The 18,870-nt window shown below is 44.1% G+C and overlaps 1 protein-coding gene across 8 annotated transcripts in view; it reads right to left on the reverse strand.

Annotated features, from left to right (window-relative positions):
* The window catches only part of GATAD2A (GATA zinc finger domain containing 2A), a 114,952-nt gene that overhangs the window by 91,324 nt on the left and 4,758 nt on the right, over nt 1–18,870 (reverse strand). The window contains exon 1 of one of the 8 annotated variants that reach the window (XM_077252407.1): nt 3,357–3,533. The exons of 4 other annotated variants lie outside the window; for them this stretch is intronic. The gene's annotated coding sequence lies outside the window, so the exon portion shown is untranslated. Of the gene's footprint in view, nt 1–1,960; nt 1,981–3,181; nt 3,239–3,356; nt 3,534–18,870 lie in introns of those variants that run through there. 3 more of the 8 variants (XM_077252387.1, XM_077252412.1, XM_077252397.1) reach the window with 3 other exon arrangements.

Raw genomic sequence — 18,870 nt, forward strand, 5'->3', positions numbered from 1 at the left:
ATGGCAGAATGGCCCGACGGAAGCCTCTCCTCAGTGCAAGACATATGAAAGCCCACATAGAGCTTGCTAAAACACACATGAAGGACTCCCACACTATGAGAAATAAGATTCTCTGGTCTGATGAGATGAAGATAGACCTTTTTGGTAATTCTAAGCAGTATGTGTGGAGAAAACCAGGAACTGCTCATCACCTGCCCAATACAAACCCAATAGTGAAACATGGTGGTGGCAGCATCATGCTATGCGGGTGTTTTTCATCTGCAGGGACAGGGCGACTGGCTGCCATTAAAGGAAACATGAATGCGGCCAAGCACAGAGATATCCGGGATAAAAACCTCTTCCAGAGTGCTCAGACTAGGCCAAAGGTTCAACTTCCAACAAGACAATAACCCTAAGCACACAGCTAAAATAAAGGAGTGGCTTCAGAAGAACTCTGACCATTCTTGACCAATTGAGCATCTCTGGAGAAACCTGAAAATGGCTGTCCACCAACATTCACCATCCAACCTGACGGAACTGGAAAGGATCTGTAAAGAAGAATGTCAGAGGATCCCCAAATCCAGGTGTAAAAAACTTATTGCATCATTCCCAAGACTCATGGCTGTACTGGCTCAAAAGGGTGCTTCTACTCAATACTGAGCAAAGGGTCTGAATACTTATGACAATGTGATTTCAGTTCTTCTTATAATAAAGTTGTAAAAATGTCTATATTTCTGTTTTTTTCTGTCAAGATGGGATGCATAGTGTACATTAATATGAAAAAATGAACTTTTTGGAATTTACCAAATGGATGCAGTGAAGCAGAGTGACAAATGTAAAGGGTCTTAATACTTTCCGTACCCACTGTACATTTCAGTAGGCTAACATTTCGGATCATTTTTCAAGCTGGTGTTATAAAGAATACTAATTAATTACTTTTGGGCTTTCATTGGCTGTAAGCCATAATCATCAAAAAACAGAAATAAACACTTGAAATGGATCACTGTTTGTAATGACTATATAATATGAGCAAATGTGCTATTCACATTTCATGTATTGCACATTTCCTTGCCTTAGCACAGTAAATTTTGAGTGCAGCCATTGATCTATTTGCTATATGACTTTTTCTGGTTATGCACCAGTTCAGACTATATTGCTGTTAGTCAGTTTTCTTACATTTACTATATAATATGAGATTCACTTTTTATATTAAAGAACTGAAATAACTTAAGATTTTGATGATATTCTAATTTTGTGAGAAGCAGCGGTATGTACGGTAACAATTTTACAGAGCTCTAGCGGTCTGCTGTAAGTTGGAAAATTCACATAGGCTAACTTTACTGCAGAATTTTCTGCAACTGTTCTATTCAGCTAACTGGAGCCAAATGAGAAGTCCACAGATATTGCAGAAACAAATCTGTTCAGATGAATGAATCGGACTTTAAAATATACAAAAAAAAAAAAAAAAAAAAAACCTGCAACAAATCTAAATATACCCTATAATGTTAATTTAAAAGGTCTTCTCGGGATAACTACTAGCAAACCATGCACATTCTTCAATGTCTTTTATACATTTAGAGAGTGCATCGCCAGAAAATGCATATATAAATGTTGAGGAGGGACAATTGTAAAGAATAGGGAAAAGAACTAGAAAGGCTTTATGTACCGGCTATGTTACCACAGAATGTATGTGCCCCAGACCTCTGTCAGAGATACCTGCAACAGTATGAACCGCTGCAAAAAGAGACCCTCAATTCAACATATGCAATATAAACAAAATAGACATGCTGCGGGTTTTCTCCAACCAACAGCTCGTCAGTTTATACCGCAGATATATTTCTTAAAATGTATTTTGTTGGCACTGACAGTATTTTACGCAAAAGAATACGCAGGGAAAAAGCGCAGTTTTTGCTCTGTGGGAACTCAACCTAATACATTCAGTTTCATTATTCCAAGGGTTAATTTTGTAAAATGATGTAACCTTATTTAATTCACAGATGTCCACAATGCTTCAACTAGCATATTGGCAAAGAAGTCACACTGGCATTCTGGGTTCTTTTCTTTAATTCCTAAAGCAAAATAGAATGAACCAAATGATAGGAACAGATCCATTACTTGATGGAATCGATTGTAAAATATGGAGTCAGGTGCTTCAGTAGGGCAACTCATTCTACAGAAAGAAAAAAAAGCACTGATCAAACACGGGTGAACCCAGCCTTTTGTGTGAAAGCTTATCTTCCATTTTCTTGTGACACATCGGTGTATTCTAATATAAAAATTTATTTTTCTTTAAAATGGGACAACTAAGAAAGTGAAGTGGCAGGAGAAAACCGTAGTAGTAACTTGGTTCTTAGCATTCACAATGACAAATTAATATCAATATATTTTGAAACATCTATGAAAAAAAAAAAAAAGCGAGGACACATAAAAGATGTAGGTTGCTGCAACCATTGGGCCTGATGCACCTTTCACAGCAGGAAGGACAGACTGTAGAAAGAGGAGGGACTCTTATTATGACAGGGTTAGCAGGCACAGATGTGCATCTTGTTCGATATTAAGATGGCCTGTCCTCTCCTGGGCTGAGCTCCATGTACAACACCCATACACCTATTCTAAGCCTTGGCAGCCCCCTCCTTCCTCATCACACCATTTACCAACAACAGCAGCTGATGCCAGGGAGGGACTTGTCCACCCGACCAGGGGCCAGACCCCACATAACCTTTGCCCCACCACTCACCATCAAGCTTATACAATGAGCCTCCAGGAAAGGGGTGCGGAGAGGCTTCTCCCCCAGTCTGACACAGCCTCCTGCCCCCTCCCCAGATGGAAGGGAAACTTGTGTGCACTCCGTTACCGATCACTGATGGCTGATCACAGGTCCCCGGACATTCCCCACCACCCCCCCAGACACATCTGCTGCCCTCAGCACCCCCCCCTTCTCCTTTATTTAAACCTCCCCACGGCGGATCTGGGGGGGGGGGGGGGGTGGTCACAAGAAGCGTGAACCCCGCTTTCTTGTAAATAGGTTGCAGGGAGCCAGCTGACCGGCGCCCCCTCCCCCACCTACGAGCCATGTAACGATAGGATAACCGGAAGAGAAGCAACATTCACAAGTAGATGCGATCACGTAACCACCAGCAACTTCTATCCTCATCGCAGAGCTCACACCTAGGGAGGGAGAGCACAGGCGGACATTACTCACAGATCAGGGGGCTGCCAATAACCGGGCGATAATGAAGCTTCTCCACCCCTCCCCCCACCTGTGAGGAGGAGCATCACACTCATTAAATAAAATAATACTACAACTTTTCCATCGGAGCACAGAACAGTCACACTCCGGAAACTTTTCGCCCAAAAGTCCCAGGGTCCCGACTTACAGCGTCACCAGGGCGGCTAAATGGGCCAGGCCGGCTGAGGCCTCTTTCGCCGGGTCCCAGCACACACGGATCCCCGGTAGTCCTGGCCTCTGCTCACGTTGCCAAATAATGCGCCTCTTACACATGGAGGCTCCAGCCGCCTCCTGTCGCGCATGCGCAGCCGGCTCTTTAATCTACACTACCCCAAACAGGGCGAGGGGTCTTAAAGGAAACAACCGCGGTAATATTAGTGGCGTATGAGTAAGTGTGCCCGGGAAAACATGTGGGCAGAGCACAGATTGCAGGAACAGGCTCCCTGCTCCCACCCACCGGAACAAGCCTATACAGGAACACAGGGGACTTGTTCTTCTATGTAGTGACACCAGAGGAAGGATGTGTAAGTTCGATGCCTACTTCAGTGGTTAGCAAGTGCTCCACTCCAGGAGCCAGACCTAGGGCCAGAGCGCTGGCGGCTACAACATGCTATGGAGAGTGGTCCAAAACCCAGCTCCAGAGACATGCATGGTGACTCAGGGCAATAAGGGACGCAGCCTCTGCCCTTTACAGTTCTGCAGCTCTTGGCAGGAAAATGGTTAATAATCCAACAAGGCGTTTCCACAAGGAAGTGACATCTGCTGTAATTTATAAGACTGGCCTGGCCTGTTCCAGATAATCTGGACCTAAGTTGTCTGTACAGACATGGCAATACAGGACCAGATCGCTTACCTTCTGCTGTTGGCTCCCTGTACGGGGACGGTCAGGACAACAAAAAGGCTCTGTACTTTAGAAAACTAGTAGTTCAAATACTTAGAAAAGCCTCAGCTCACAGAGTACCATCCCCAGCATTACCTATAAAAGGAGACCATACAGGCATGTCCAGAAGCAGGTGAAATACTTCCCTGCTCCGCACCGCCAAGAACCCACATCTAAATGCACCCCAGATTAGGAGGTAGGAAATCACGTCACCACAATGTTCTACAGATCCTGCTGCATGACCCATATTGCCGGTAAAGTGCAAGCATATCAAAAACTACAGAGAAGCAGGAAACAGTTAAGCCAGTATGTATATGTGCAAGTGACTCCAAACATTTTTAAAATTTATAGTTGGGGAATGTTCAGTAGCTGCAGATACAGTTGTGTGAAAAAGTGCTCGCCCCCTTCCTGGTTTCCTGTTCGTTTGCATGTTTGTCACACTTAAATGTTTCAGATCAGCAAGCAAATTTTAATATTAAACAAAGCTAACACAAACACAAAGTGTAGTTTTTAAATGAAGGTCTTTATTATTAAGGGAAGAAGAAATCCAAACATACCCTAAACCTAATAACTGGTTGGACCACCCTTAGCAGAAACAACTGCAATCAAGTGATTAAGATAACTTGCAATGAGTCTTTTACAACGCTATGGAGGAATTTCGGACCACTCGTGTTTGTAGAATTGTTGTAATTCAACTATATTGGAGGGTTTCCGAGCAAGAACCGCCTTTTTAAGGTCATGCCACAGAATCTCAATCTGATTAAGGACAAGACCTTGACTAGGCCACTCCAAAGTCTTAATTTTGTTTTTCTTAAGCCAGAGGTGGACTTACTGGTGTGTTTTGGATCGTTGTCCTGCTGCATAGCCCAAGTGCGCTTCAGCTTGAGGTCAATAACAGATGATCGGACATTCTCTTTCAGGATTTTTTGGTAGACAGCAGAACTCATTGTTCCATTTACCAGTCAGTCTTCCAGGTCTTGAAGAAGCAAAACGGCCCGAAACCACCACACTACCACCACATTTTACTGTTGGTGTGACGTTCCTTTTCTGAAATGCAGTGTTACTTCTACACCAGATGTAACGGGACATACACCTTCCAAAAAGTTCTACTTTTGTGTTGTCAGTCCACAAAGTATTCTCCCAAAAGTCTTGAGGATCATCAATATGTTTTCTGGCAAAACAGACAAGCTTTTATGTTCTTATTGCTCAGCAGTTGTTTTTGTCTTGGAATTCTGCCATGCAGGCCATTTTTGTCTAGTCCCTTTATAAGGCCGGGGTCACACTAGCGTAGAATACAGACAAGTGCTATGCGAGAAGACATCGCATAGCACTTGGACCAGTGTTAATCTATGGGGCAGCTCACATCACTGTATTTTTTCTCAGGTGTATTCTATGCGCATGTAAAATCGCAGCATGCTGCGATTTTACGAGTATATCGTCTGAGACTCGCCAATGCAAGCCTATGGGTGCGAGGAAAAAAAAAAAATTGCACAGCACTCGGACCATGCGAGTGCTGTCCGAATTTCACGCACAGGTGTCCATTTGGGAGGGGGGGGAAATGGGGGTATGTCTTTTAAATGTGGATATACCTTACCGGCCGCAGGCTGGTCAGTGCTGCGGGTGTCCGGTGCTGCAGGGGATCTGCCAACATCTTGTGAAAGCCCAGAGTCCCCACAGTTTTCTATGCGGTGGACTGGACCCCGGAAAAATGGCTGCGCCACACCACACATCCGACCATCCTCTCATCCCAGCCTGCAGCAACGCTCCACCACAGCCACCACCCCCAGTAAGCAATAAAACGCATGGATTATAGGAAGCACCACCATTTTATTAAAGGGAACCTGTTACCCCCAAAATGGAAGTTGAGCAAAGCAAGCTGCCATCAGGGGCTTATCTACAGCATTCTGGAATGCTGTAGATAAGTCCCCGATATAACCTGAAAGATGAGAAAAAGAGGTTAGGCCTACAGTGCGCAGGTGCCGGGAAAGGTCAGAGAGGCCCGGAGAGGACGTCATCCTATTAAGAGGGAGGCCTCGGACCGGAACGCGACACCCATCGGACCAGACAGCAGCGGGACCGCCCCTGGGTGAGTATAATCTAACCTCTTTTTCTCATCTTTCAGGATACATGTGGGCTTATCTACAGCATTCCAGAATGCTGTAGATAAGCCCCTGATGCTGGTGGGCTTAGCTCAACTTCCATTTAGGGGGTGACAGGTTCCCTAAAAAAAATAAAATAAAAAAAAATATAAGTTGTTTTCCTACTTTTCTCCTCAAAATTTGTGGTGCATCTTATAATACGCAAAATACGGGGTGTGTGTGTGTGTGTGTGTGTGTGTGTGTGTGTGTGTGTGTGTGTGTGTGTGTGTGTGTGTGTGTGTGTGTGTGTGTGTGTGTGTGTGTGTGTGTGTGTGTGTGTGTGTGTGATATATATATATATTTTTTTTTTTACATAGAAGAAAAGCCGGTAATTCATCTGCCGTGTTCTGTAACATCACTGCAGGAACTGACAGGACAGAAGGGATGGATTGCATACAGTAAATACAAATGGAATAGGTAGATATATGCCGTATTTTTCGGACCATAAGACGCACCCCAAATTTTGGGGTGGAAAATAGCAGAAAAAAGATTTTTAATAAGATGGGGGTCACACAAGGCATGGTTCCTTCCTCAGGAAGCCAGCGGCTGCAGAAGTGGGGCAATGCTGCAGTCCCGGGGTGCGATAATGCGGGTCCAGTGTCTGCGGTGAGTCAGAGCATGGAGCAGGGTCCCTTCAGGATACTGGTGGTAGAAATGTGGCGACGCCGCGTCCCGGTGTCCACGGTGAGCAGCGGAGTGCATCACCGATTCCCCTGCGGGCATCTTCCTGAAGCCGTGGGCCACCAGAGACTTCAGGTAAATGGCAGCACGGAAACCGGTGATGCACTCGGCTCTGCTCACCGTGGACACTGGGCCGCGGCGTTACTAGACTCACCACATTTCTGACACCAGTATCCTGAAGGTAACTTGCTCAGGTGCACTCCGCACAACCCACAGCATCGCCACAGCTCTGCAGCAACCCCCCGTAATTTTGCGTTCACACTATAAGACACCCCCCCATTTTCCTCCCAAATTTTTTTGGGAAAAAGTGCATCTTAAAGTCCGAAAAATACGGTAGATGTCTGTGACAAATACAATTAGTACAGTATAACAACTGTTTCCCAATAGGTATCAATCACATCAAAAGGAAAGAAAACTCAAAAAATTCAATATCAAACACCTCACAGTGTAAAAACAGGTGTCAAAGAGTATTTTTTTTAAACAACCATATAAAGTTTATTAATTTCATCACATAAAAAACATGTATCAATTCAGAGTAGCACTACCAAAGCAGTGAAAATAGGGAATAATGAGTCAGAGTGTAACTAGGGTATAGTATTCAATCCAGATAACTATCATGCACCAAAGGAGCTAATGATAAAGTTTTTTTATCATAGTATGAACCATATATACATATAGCACTATAAGCAATGATCAATATTGAGTATGGAGTGCTGACGTCAGCGTGAGCGCCGTGGTAACTTTTTCCACAGTGCTCGCACTGACGTCACATAGGTGAAGGGAGTTCATTGGCCGTGAACTTGCAGGACTTGTCAGACGACACCGTGAGCGGGAGAACTTTCTCATGCTCACAGTGCCCTCAGACAGGTAATAGCAGTTCACACAGAGAAATTGAGCACACGGTGATCAGTGTGTCTGCTGGACGACAGGCTGAATGGTTGAATCATGCAGCCTGCCATCTAGATGTAGCAGAGCTGGACCTGTAGTGGGACAAATGGATTAAAAGCATCTCTGCGAAAAGGTGAGGAATACGGTTTGGTTTTTTTACCTTTTTTGCAGAGGACGATGGCATCGGGAGAATGAGCGAGGTCGCAAGTATGGTTTGATTAAGAATATTAAAGGACTTTTTTCTGTGACTGTATTCACCTGATATTAATAGCCTAGGAAGCTCCATGGGTACTACCTCCTTCCCAGACTATAAACATCTGCCCCCAGCCATCTACTTTCCCTCTGCTGGTTACGAAAATTGCACAGGAGCCCACGCAATTTTTTTTCCCAAAAAATAATCTTTAATTAAATTCATGTCCAGTAATTTGCACACACTGCACTTATTGTATTTGTCACCGACATCTATATATCTACCAATTCCATTTGTATTTACTGTATGTAATCCATCTCTTCTATCCTGTCGGCTCCTGCAGTGAATTACTGGCTATATGTATCTACTGCTCAAAAAAATAAAAAAAATAAAGGGAACACTAAAATCACACATCCTAGATATCACTGAATGAAATATTCCAGTTGTAAATCTTTATTCGTTACATAGTGGAATGTGTTGAGAACAATAAAACCTAAAAATGATCAACGTAAATCACAACTAATATCCCACGGAGGTCTGTAGTTGGAATGATGCTCAAAATCAAAGTGGAAAATGAAGTTACAGGCTGATCCAAATTCAGTGGAAATGCCTCAAGACAAGGAAATGATGCTCAGTAGTGTGTGTGGCCTCCACGTGCCTGTATGATCCTCCCTACAACGCCTGGGCATGCTCCTGATGAGGCGGCGGATGGTCTCCTGAGGGATCTCCTCCCAGCCCTGGACTAAAGCATCCTCCAACTCCTGGACAGTCTGTGGTGCAGCGTGACGGTGGATGGTGTGAGACATGATGTCCCAGATGTGTTCAATCGGATTCAGGTCTGGGGAACAGGCGGGCCAGTCCATAGCTTCAATGCCTTCATCTTGCAGGAACTGCTGACACACTCCAGCCACATGAGGTCTGGCATTGTCCTGCATTAGGAGGAACCCAGGGCCAACGGCACCAGCATATGGTCTCACAAGGGGTCTGAGGATCTCATCTCGGTACCTAATGGCAGTCAGGCTACCTCTGGCGAGTACATGGAGGGCTGTGCAACCCTCCAAAGAAATGCCACCCCACACCATTACTGACCCACTGCCAACCCAATCATGCTGAAGGATGTTGCAGGCAGCAGATCGCTCTCCACGGCGTCTCCAGACTCTGTCACGTCTGTCACATGTGCTCAGTGTGAACCTGCATTCATCTGTGAAGAGCACAGGGTGCCAGTGGCGAATTTGCCAATCCTGGTGTTCTGTGGCAAATGCCAAGTGTCCTGCACAGTGTTGGGCCGTGAGTACAACCCCATCTGTGGACTTCGGGCACTCAGACCATCCTCATGGATTCTGTTTCTAATCGCTTGTGCAGACACATGCACATTTGTGGCCTGCTGGAGGTTATTTTGAAGTGCTCTTCCTGGTCCTCCTTGAACAAAGGCTGAGGTAGCGGTCCTGCTGCTGGGTTGTTGCCCTCCTATGGCCCCCTCCACGTCTCCTGGTGTACTGGTCTGTTTCCTGGTAGCACCTCCAGCCTCTGTACACTATGCTGACAGACACAGTAAACCTTCTTGCCACAACTCACATAGATGTGCCATCCTGGATGAGCTGCACTACCTGAGCCACTTGTGTGGGTTGTAGAGTCCGTCTCATGCTACCACAAGTGTGAAAACACAACCAACATTCAAAAGTGACCAAAACATCAGCCAGAAAGCATTGGTACTGAGATTTGGTCTGCTGTACCCACCTGCAGAAACACTCCTTTATTGAGTGTGTCTTGATAATTGCCAATAATTTCCACCTATTGTCTATTCCATTTGCACAACAGCATGTGAAATTGATTGTCAAACAGTGTAAAGGTACCTTCACACTAAACGACTTTGCAACGAGAACGACAACGATCCGTGACGTTGCAGCGTCCTGGATAGCGATATCGTTGTTTGACACGCAGCAGCGATCTGGATCCCGCTGTGATATCGCCGGTCGTTGCAGAACTTTATTTGGTCGTCAAATCGGCGTGTATCGTCGTGTTTGACAGCAAAAGCAACGATGCCAGCAATGTTTTACAATGGTAACCAGGGTAAATATTGGGTTACTAAGCGCAGGGCCGCGCTTAGTAACCCGATATTTACCCTGGTTACCATTGTAAAAGTAAAAAAAAAAAAAAAAAAACACTACATACTCACCCTCTGATGTCTGTCACGTCCCCCGGCGTCCGCGCTGCTGCTCAGAGCTTCCTGCACTGAATGTGTCAGTGCCGGCCATAAAGCAAAGCACAGCGGTGACGTCACCGCTGTGCTTTAGGGCCGGCGCTTACACAGTGCAGGGAAGCTAAAGGCGAGGGACGCGACAGACACGGCAATGTAAGTATGTAGTATTTGGTTTTTTTTACATTTACACTGGTAACCAGGGTAAACATCGGGTTACTAAGCGCGGCCCTCCGCTTAGTAACCCGATGTTTACCCGGGGACTTCGGCATCGTTGGTCGCTGGAGACCTGTCTGTGTGACAGCTCTCCAGCAACCACACAGCGACGCTGCAGCGATCGGCATCGTTGTCGATATCGCTGCAACGTCGCTTAATGTGACGGTACCTTAAGTGGACAGTTTGATTTCACAGAAGTTTGACTTGGAGTTATTCTGTTGCTTAAGTGTTCCCTTTATTTTTTTGAGCAGTGTAATATACACTCACCGGCCACTTTATTAGGTACACCTGTCCAACTTCTTGTTAACACTTAATTTCTAATCAGCCAATCACATGGCGGCAACTCAGTGCATTTAGGCATGTAGACATGGTCAAGACAATCTCCTGCAGTTCAAACCGAGCATCAGTATGGGGAAGAAAGGTGATTTGAGTGCCTTTGAACGTGGCATGGTTGTTGGTGCCAGAAGGGCTGGTCTTAGTATTTCAGAAACTGCTGATCTACTGGGATTTTCACGCACAACCATCTCTAGGGTTTACAGAGAATGGTCCGAAAAAGAAAAAAAATCCAGTGAGCGGCAGTTCTGTGGGCGGAAATGCCTTGTTGATGCCAGAGGTCAGAGGAGAATGGGCAGACTGGTTCGAGCTGATAGAAAGGCAACAGTGACTCAAATCGCCACCCGTTACAACCAAGGTAGGCCTAAGAGCATCTCTGAACGCACAGTGCGTCGAACTTTGAGGCAGATGGGCTACAGCAGCAGAAGACCACACCGGGTACCACTCCTTTCAGCTAAGAACAGGAAACTGAGGCTACAATTTGTACAAGCTCATCGAAATTGGACAGTAGAAGATTGGAAAAACGTTGCTTGGTCTGATGAGTCTCGATTTCTGCTGCGACATTCGGATGGTAGGGTCAGAATTTGGCGTAAACAACATGAAAGCATGGATCCATCCTGCCTTGTATGGAGCATCTTTGGGATGTGCAGCTGACAAATCTGCGGCAACTGTGTGATGCCATCATGTCAATATGGACCAAAATCTCTGAGGAATGCTTCCAGCACCTTGTTGAATCTATGCCACGAAGAATTGAGGCAGTTCTGAAGGCAAAAGGGGGTCCAACCCGTTACTAGCATGGTGTACCTAATAAAGTGGCCGGTGAGTGTATATATATATTTGAGTATAAGTCGACCCTCCTGTTTTGCCATAAAAAACTGGGAAAACTTAATGACTCAAATATAAGCCTAGGGTGGAAAAGGCAGCGGCTACTGCTAAATTTCAAAAATAAAAATAGATACCAATAAAAATAAAATTAATTGAGACATCAGTAGGTTAAGTGTTTTTGAATATCCATATTGAATCAGGAGCCCTATATAATGCTCCATACAGGTCATGATGGGCCCCATAAGATGCTCCATACAAAATACGCCCCATATAATGCTCCATACAGTTTATGATAGGCTCCATAAGATGCTCCATATTAAAATATGCCCATATAATGCCGCACAAATGTTGATTATGACCCCATAAGATGCTCCATACAGACATTTGCCCCATACACTGCTGCACAACTGTTGATTATGGCCCCATAAGATGCTCCAGAGATATTTGCCCCATGTAATGCTGCACATGGCCCCATAAGATGCTCCATACAGATATTGCCCCATATAATGCTGCACATGGCCCCATACAGATATTTGCCCCATATAATGCTTCACATGGCCCCATAAGATGCTCCATACAGATATTTGCCCCATATAATGCTGCACATGGCCTCATAAGATGCTCCATAGAGATATTGCCCCATATAATGCTGCACATGGCCCCATAAGATGCTTCATACAAATATTTGCTCCATATAATGCTGCACATGGCCCCATAAGATGCTCCATACAGATATTGCCCCATATAATGCTGCACATGGCCCCATACAGATATTTGCCCCATATAATGCTGCACATGGCCCTATAAGATGCTCCATACAGATAATTGCCCCATATAATGCTGCATATGGCCCCATAAGATGCTCCGTATAGACATTTGCCCCATATGCTGTTGCTGCGATTAAAAAAATAAAAAATTACATACTCACCTCTCAGGCCGCCGGCACTTGCTATATTTACCTGCTCCCCGTTCCACCGCCGACCGCCGCTGTGTCTTCCCCATCCTCCGCACTGACTGTTCAGGCAGAGGGCAGTGTGCACTAATCGCGTCATCGCGCCCTCTGACCTGAGTGTCACTGCAGAGGACGGGCAGGTGAATATAGCGCACTGAGTTATACTCACCTGCTCCCCGCACGGTCCCTGCACATCTATTCCCCGGCAGCTTCTTCCTGTAGTGAGCGGTCACGTGGTACCTCTCAATACAGTAATGAATATGCAGCTCGACTCCACCCCTATGGGAGTGGAGTCGGGTCCATATTCATTATTGTAATGAGCAGTACCACGTGACCGCTCACTACAGGAAGAAGCTGCTGGGTAACAGACGTGCAGGGACCGCACCAGGAGCAGGTGAGTTATTACACAGCTCCGCTCCCCCAGCCGACCCCTGGGTATGACTCGAGCATAAGCCGAGAGGGTTACTTTCAGCCCAAAAACGTCGGCTGAAAATCTCAACTTATACTTGAAATAAATAAAAAAAAAAAAAATGATAGATAGATATATAGATATATATAGTGAGGCAGTGACTCCTGTTACAGCTAGGGGGCACTGTTTGTGCTCTCCAGAATGCGCACGGAGGCATAGTGAGGCCATGAGAGCGTACTGCAGACACAGGTGTAGCTGTAATTAGAGTAGTGAAGCAGTGACTGATTAAGAGCCCTATAGTAGAGGGGGAGGCGTGTCAGTGTTGGTCTTGGAAGCAGACAGAGCAGATGTCTGCAGAGTTCTTTCTGTGTGGAGCATCACAGGGGCAAAAGGAACCAAAGAGACTGACACCCTGCGTCTCGGGCTGTCTTTTGTTTACCAGGTTGCAATCCGGAGGATAGCGTGTGGTGCACGGCGTGAGTAAAGAGACCTGGTACCGGCGTGCGGTCGCCCAGGGAAACTGGACAGAGGGAAGTCCGGCCTGTTTATTGACTGCAAACTTAGGCTATGTGCACACGTTGTGGATTTACTGCGGATCCGTAATTTTTTTTTCCGCGCAGAAACGCTGCAGATCCGCAAAGTGTGATTTACAGTACAATGTAAAATCAAAAAAATGCTGTGCTAATGGTGCAGAAAATTCCGCATGGAAAACGCAGCGGATTGAAAGGAGGAGCATGTCACTTCTTTTGTGCGGATCTGCAGCGTTTCTGCACAAAATCTGCATAAAAAAAAGCATCAAATCTGCAACTGCGTTTTCTGCCAGGAGATGCAGAAAATTCTGCACCCAAATCTGTAACGTGTGCACATAGCCTAAGGCTATGTGAACACGTTGCGGCTTAGGCATTTCTGGTGCGGATTCTGCATCTCTTGCCAGAAAACGCAGGTGCGGATTTGACGCATTTTTGTGCGGATTTTGTGCGGATTTTGTGTGTTTCTGGTGCAGATTTGCTGCGGATTTACTGTGTTTTTTACCGCTGCGGATTTCTATAATGGAATGGGTACAAAAACGCTGCAGATCCGCAAAAAAGAAGTGACATGCTACTTCTTTTAATCCACAGCGTTTTCGCACGGAATTTTCCGCACCATCAGCACAGCGTTTTTTTTTTCCACATTGATTTACATTGTACTGTTAATCACTTGCGGATCTGCAGCGTTTCTGCACCGCAAAAAGCGTTGCGGATCCTCAGTAAATCCGCCACGTGTGCACATACCCTAAAGCTGTGTATTTCTAATTAACCTCTATGAAGAAGCCGTGTACTATGTATTTCCATTGGTCAGGATGAAGAAGCTGTGTATGGTGTATTTCTAAGACTGACGTAACACATTAAAAGGAAAGTTTTGTTTGAAGCTGCTTGGGTCACTGCACATATATATTTTATGTGTGAATAACAGAATTGCTGTATGCAAAACCTCATGTTAAAAATCGCATTGCACTCTGACGTAAATCGGATGCTAGGTGTGAAAAATTGGATAGTACTCGCATGACTCGTGCAACTCTCGGCAGGGAGACTTGGACTGATTTTTTATACGTTACGTGTGACCCCAGCCTAATGGTGGCGTCATGAACACTGACCTTAACTGAGGCAAGTGAGGCCTGCAATTCTTTGGATGTTGTTGTGGGGTCTTTTGTGACCTCTTGGATGAGTCATCACTGCGCTCTTGGAGTAATTTTGGTTGGCCAGCCACTCCTGGGAAGTTTCACCACTGTTTCATGTTTTCACCATTTCTGGATAATGGCTCGCCCTGTGTTTCACTGGAGTCCCAAAGGGTTAGAAATGGATTTATAACATTTTCCACGCTAATAGATCTCAATTACTTTGTTTTTTTATTTGTTCCAGAATTCCTTTGGCTTGCGGTGTGATGGCAAGCTTTTAAGGAATTTTGGTCTACTTCACTTTGTCAGGCAGGTCCTATTTAAGTGATTTCTTGTTTGTGAACAGGTTTGGCTAGGGAAATTGAACTTAGCTTCCCAAAGATGTGATAAAGCACAGATAAAATATAAATTAAGAGGGAGTGGGCGTAATTACTTTTTCGCACAAGGCCCTGTAGATTTGGATTTCTTTTTCCCTTAATACAGACCTTCATTTAAAAACTGCATTTTGTGTTTACTTATATTATCTTTGTCTAATATTTTAATTTGTTTGGGGATCTGAAACATTTAAAATGTGACAAACATACAAAAGAATAGGAAATCACGATGGTGGAAAACACTTTCACACCACTATATATATATATAGTTACTCTCTTACTCCCTATATATCTGCTCCATCTTAGTAACTTCAAGTCAATGGGTTCAGTAAAACAATGTAGGTGTTCATTACTGTGAGGGTATGTGCACACAATGCGGAAAACGCTGCGGATCCGTAGCAGTTTCCTATGAGTTTACATTACAATGTAAACCTATGGGAAACAAAAAACGCTGTGCACATGCTGCGGAAAAAAAACGCGCGGAAATGCAGCTGTTTACTTTCTGCAACATGCCACTTTCTGCGGATTCCACAGCAGTTTTACAGCTGCTCCTATGGAAAACCGCAGTTGTAAAACCGCAATAAAACTGCAGCAAAAACGCAGCGTTTTTGCCCTGCAGATTTATCAAATCCGCAGTGGATAAGAATATGTGTGCACATAGCCTGACAGATCCAGTGCTTCCATTATTTCCATTCTGATTCTATGGCAAAGCACCATGGAAATAATGAAGATTTTACCAGAATCTGAGAGGAGAGACCAGTCAAGCAAGTCATGTCGCTTTAACCACGAGCAGCATGAGTAAAAGACGAGCCCCTTCATTGTAGACATCTGCATATACCCCACTTAAAAAGGATCTGGAAAAAACTACTTATCGTGCCCACCAGGCTAATCTAATAGGCATCGCCACCTATTGGTGAGAGGAATCTTCTCGTTCATTGCTCTTTTTTAAACTTTGGGGTACGGTGAGGGGTTAACTAAGCTAAATGCACCAGAATTAGGTCTTCAAATTCTGTCCTACATGTCAGATATCACATTTATTAAGTGTTTTAGACACTGTCAGAATAAAAAAGTTAGGATGGCTCAAGAGTTTGAAGCGCACCATTATAGTAAATTTGGTGGATTTTGCAAGTTTTGTTTTTGTTTTTTTTCTTAAAGTGGTCTAAAAGAAAGTCAACTACTAAGTAGTGTAAACTTACGTTCACCATTACAAGCAAGGTTTTGGCAGCTCTCTATCCTGACTCACATTTATAGGATTATCTCTGCACAGGAACATTTTATTTAAACACATCAAATCATTATTCCAAGATCTATTGATTAAAATTAACCTTGTTTGTAGAAAAAACCCTTTATGCATTTTCCAGACCAGTACCACAGCTCCTCTTTCCTACAGAACGCAGAGCTAGCGCTTCTGTGTATGGACACAGAAGCGCTAGCTCTGCGTTCTGTAGGAAAGAGGAGATGTGGTACTGGTCTGGAAAATGCATAAAGGGTTTTTTCTACAAACAAGGTTAATTTTAATCAATAGATCTTGGAATAATAATTTGATGTGTTTAAATAAAATGTTCCTGTGCAGAGATAATCCTATAAATGTGTCCCTGTTGCGTATTGTGTAATGGCTGTGCGACTGTGCAAAGACATGGTCTAATAATACTACATCTCCTGAACAGGGGAGGAATGAAAAAAAAAAAAAAAAGGATACAGTCATTACAGCATGGTATCACAGATGATTATTTTTGTGTGAGGTAAAACATTTCCCTGCCTGTTTTTAAACAATTTTTTACTTCAAAGAAAGAATAATTTGCAATCCCATGCTGTAATGTCAGTATACTCCCCCTACTCCCTTCCCCATTTCTCTTGCCCAGGAGATGTGGTATGATCAGACCATGTCCCTGCATGGTCAGACACAGCCATTACACATCTATTAGCTCAGCGCAGGAACATTTATTAGCACATCCAGTTATGGAAATTATTATTATTCCAAGATCTATTAAACAACTTTTATTTGTGAAGAAAAAACACCTTTTAAATCACTGGAAAGAGAAAAAAAAATAGTCAGTCTGAAATCAGACATTCTGGATACTTACAAGTGCTTCTCACTAAATTAAAATATCAAAAAGTTAATTCTAGTTCTTAAATACAAAAAGTGAAACTCATATATAGAGTCATTACAGAGTGATCTATTTCAAGTGTACTTCGGTTAATGTTGATGATTATGGCTTACAGCCAATCAAAACCCAAAAGTCATTATCTCAGTAAATTAGAATACTTTATAACACCAGCTTGAAAAATTATTTTAAAATCCAAAATGTTGGCCTATTGAAACGATCAGTAAATGCACTCCATACTTGATCGGGGCTCCTTTTGCATAACTTACTGTCAATGTGGTGTGATATGGAGGCGATCAGCCTGTGGCACTGCTGAGGAGTTATCGAAGCCCAGGTTGCTTTTATAGCAGCCTTCAGCTCATCTGCATTGTTGGGTCTGGTGTCTCATCTTCCTCTGTTGGGTTAAGGTCAGGAGAGTTTGCTGGTCAATCAAGCACAGTGATAATGTATTTAAACCAGGTATTGGTACTTTTGGCAATGTATACAGTTGCCAAGTCCTGCTGGAGAATGAAATTTCCATCTCCAAAAAAGCTTGTCGGAAGTGGGAAGCATGGAGTGTTCTAAAATTTCCTGGTAGACGTCTGCAATTACTTTTGTCTTGATAAAACACAGTGGACCTACACAGCCAATGACATGGCTCCCCAAACCATCACTGATTGTGGAAACGTCACACTAGACCTCAAACAGCTTGGATTGTGTGTCTCTACTACGTTCAGACTCTGGAGGTAGATTGATAAATTGGTTGTCTTTAGACTGTCTAGAGTACAAGGCACCCATACACATTAGATTAATGTTGGCTGAACCTATATTGGTGGGCTCTGCCGAAAGTATACCGTATATGGGGGCTTTATGAATCTCCCCTCATATTAATCTCCCAAGATCAATTGATTAAAATTAACTTTTGTTCATTGTTCATGGGGAAAACCCTTTTAAAATCGCTCAAAAAAAGTCAGCCCAAACTAAGTATTGAGTGCATTTACTGAACATACATTTCAGTAGGCCAACATTTCGGATTTTAAAATATTTTTCAAGCTGGTGTTATAAAGTATTCTAATTTATTTTGATTGGCTGTAAGTAGTGATGAGTAGGGTTGAGCGAAACGGATCGGTCAATTTCGAAAGTCGCCGACTTTCGGCAAAGTCGGGTTTCTTGAAACCCGAGCCCATCCCAGCATGGGATCAGCCATGCGGTCGGCGATCTTTGCGCCAAAGTCACGTTTCGTATGACGCTTTAACCGCCATTTTTTCAGCCAATGAAGGAGTGTGGGCAGCGTGATCACATAGGTCTTGTCTTGCTTTCTGCGGCGTCACAGGGGGTGGGGGTAGAAACGCCATCTTATCGTTTTGGACGTAGCGATTTACACAGTTAAAAGAGAGAGAGAAAGAGAGAGAGAGAGAGAGAAAGAGAGAGAGAGAGAAAGAGAGAGAGAAAGAGAGAGAGAAAGAGAGAGAGAAAGAGAGAGAGAAAGAGAGAGAGAAAGAGAGAGAGAAGAGAGAGAGAAAGAGAGAGAGAAAGAGAGAGAGAAAGAGAGAGAGAAAGAGAGAGAGAAAGAGAGAGAGAAAGAGAGAGAGAAAGAGAGAGAGAAAGAGAGAGAGAAAGAGAGAGAGAGAGAGAGAGAGAGAGAGAGAGAAAGAGAGAGAGAAAGAGAGAGAGAAAGAGAGAGAGAAAGAGAGAGAGAAAGAGAGAGAGAAAGAGAGAGAGAAAGAGAGAGAGAAAGAGAGAGAGAAAGAGAGAGAGAAAGAGAGAGAAAGAGAGAGAGAAAGAGAGAGAGAAAGAGAGAGAGAAGAGAGAGAAAGAGAGAGAGAAAGAGAGAGAGAGAA

The sequence above is a fragment of the Ranitomeya variabilis genome, chromosome 1, assembly GCF_051348905.1.
Source record: "Ranitomeya variabilis isolate aRanVar5 chromosome 1, aRanVar5.hap1, whole genome shotgun sequence".
NCBI lineage: Eukaryota > Metazoa > Chordata > Amphibia > Anura > Dendrobatidae > Ranitomeya > Ranitomeya variabilis.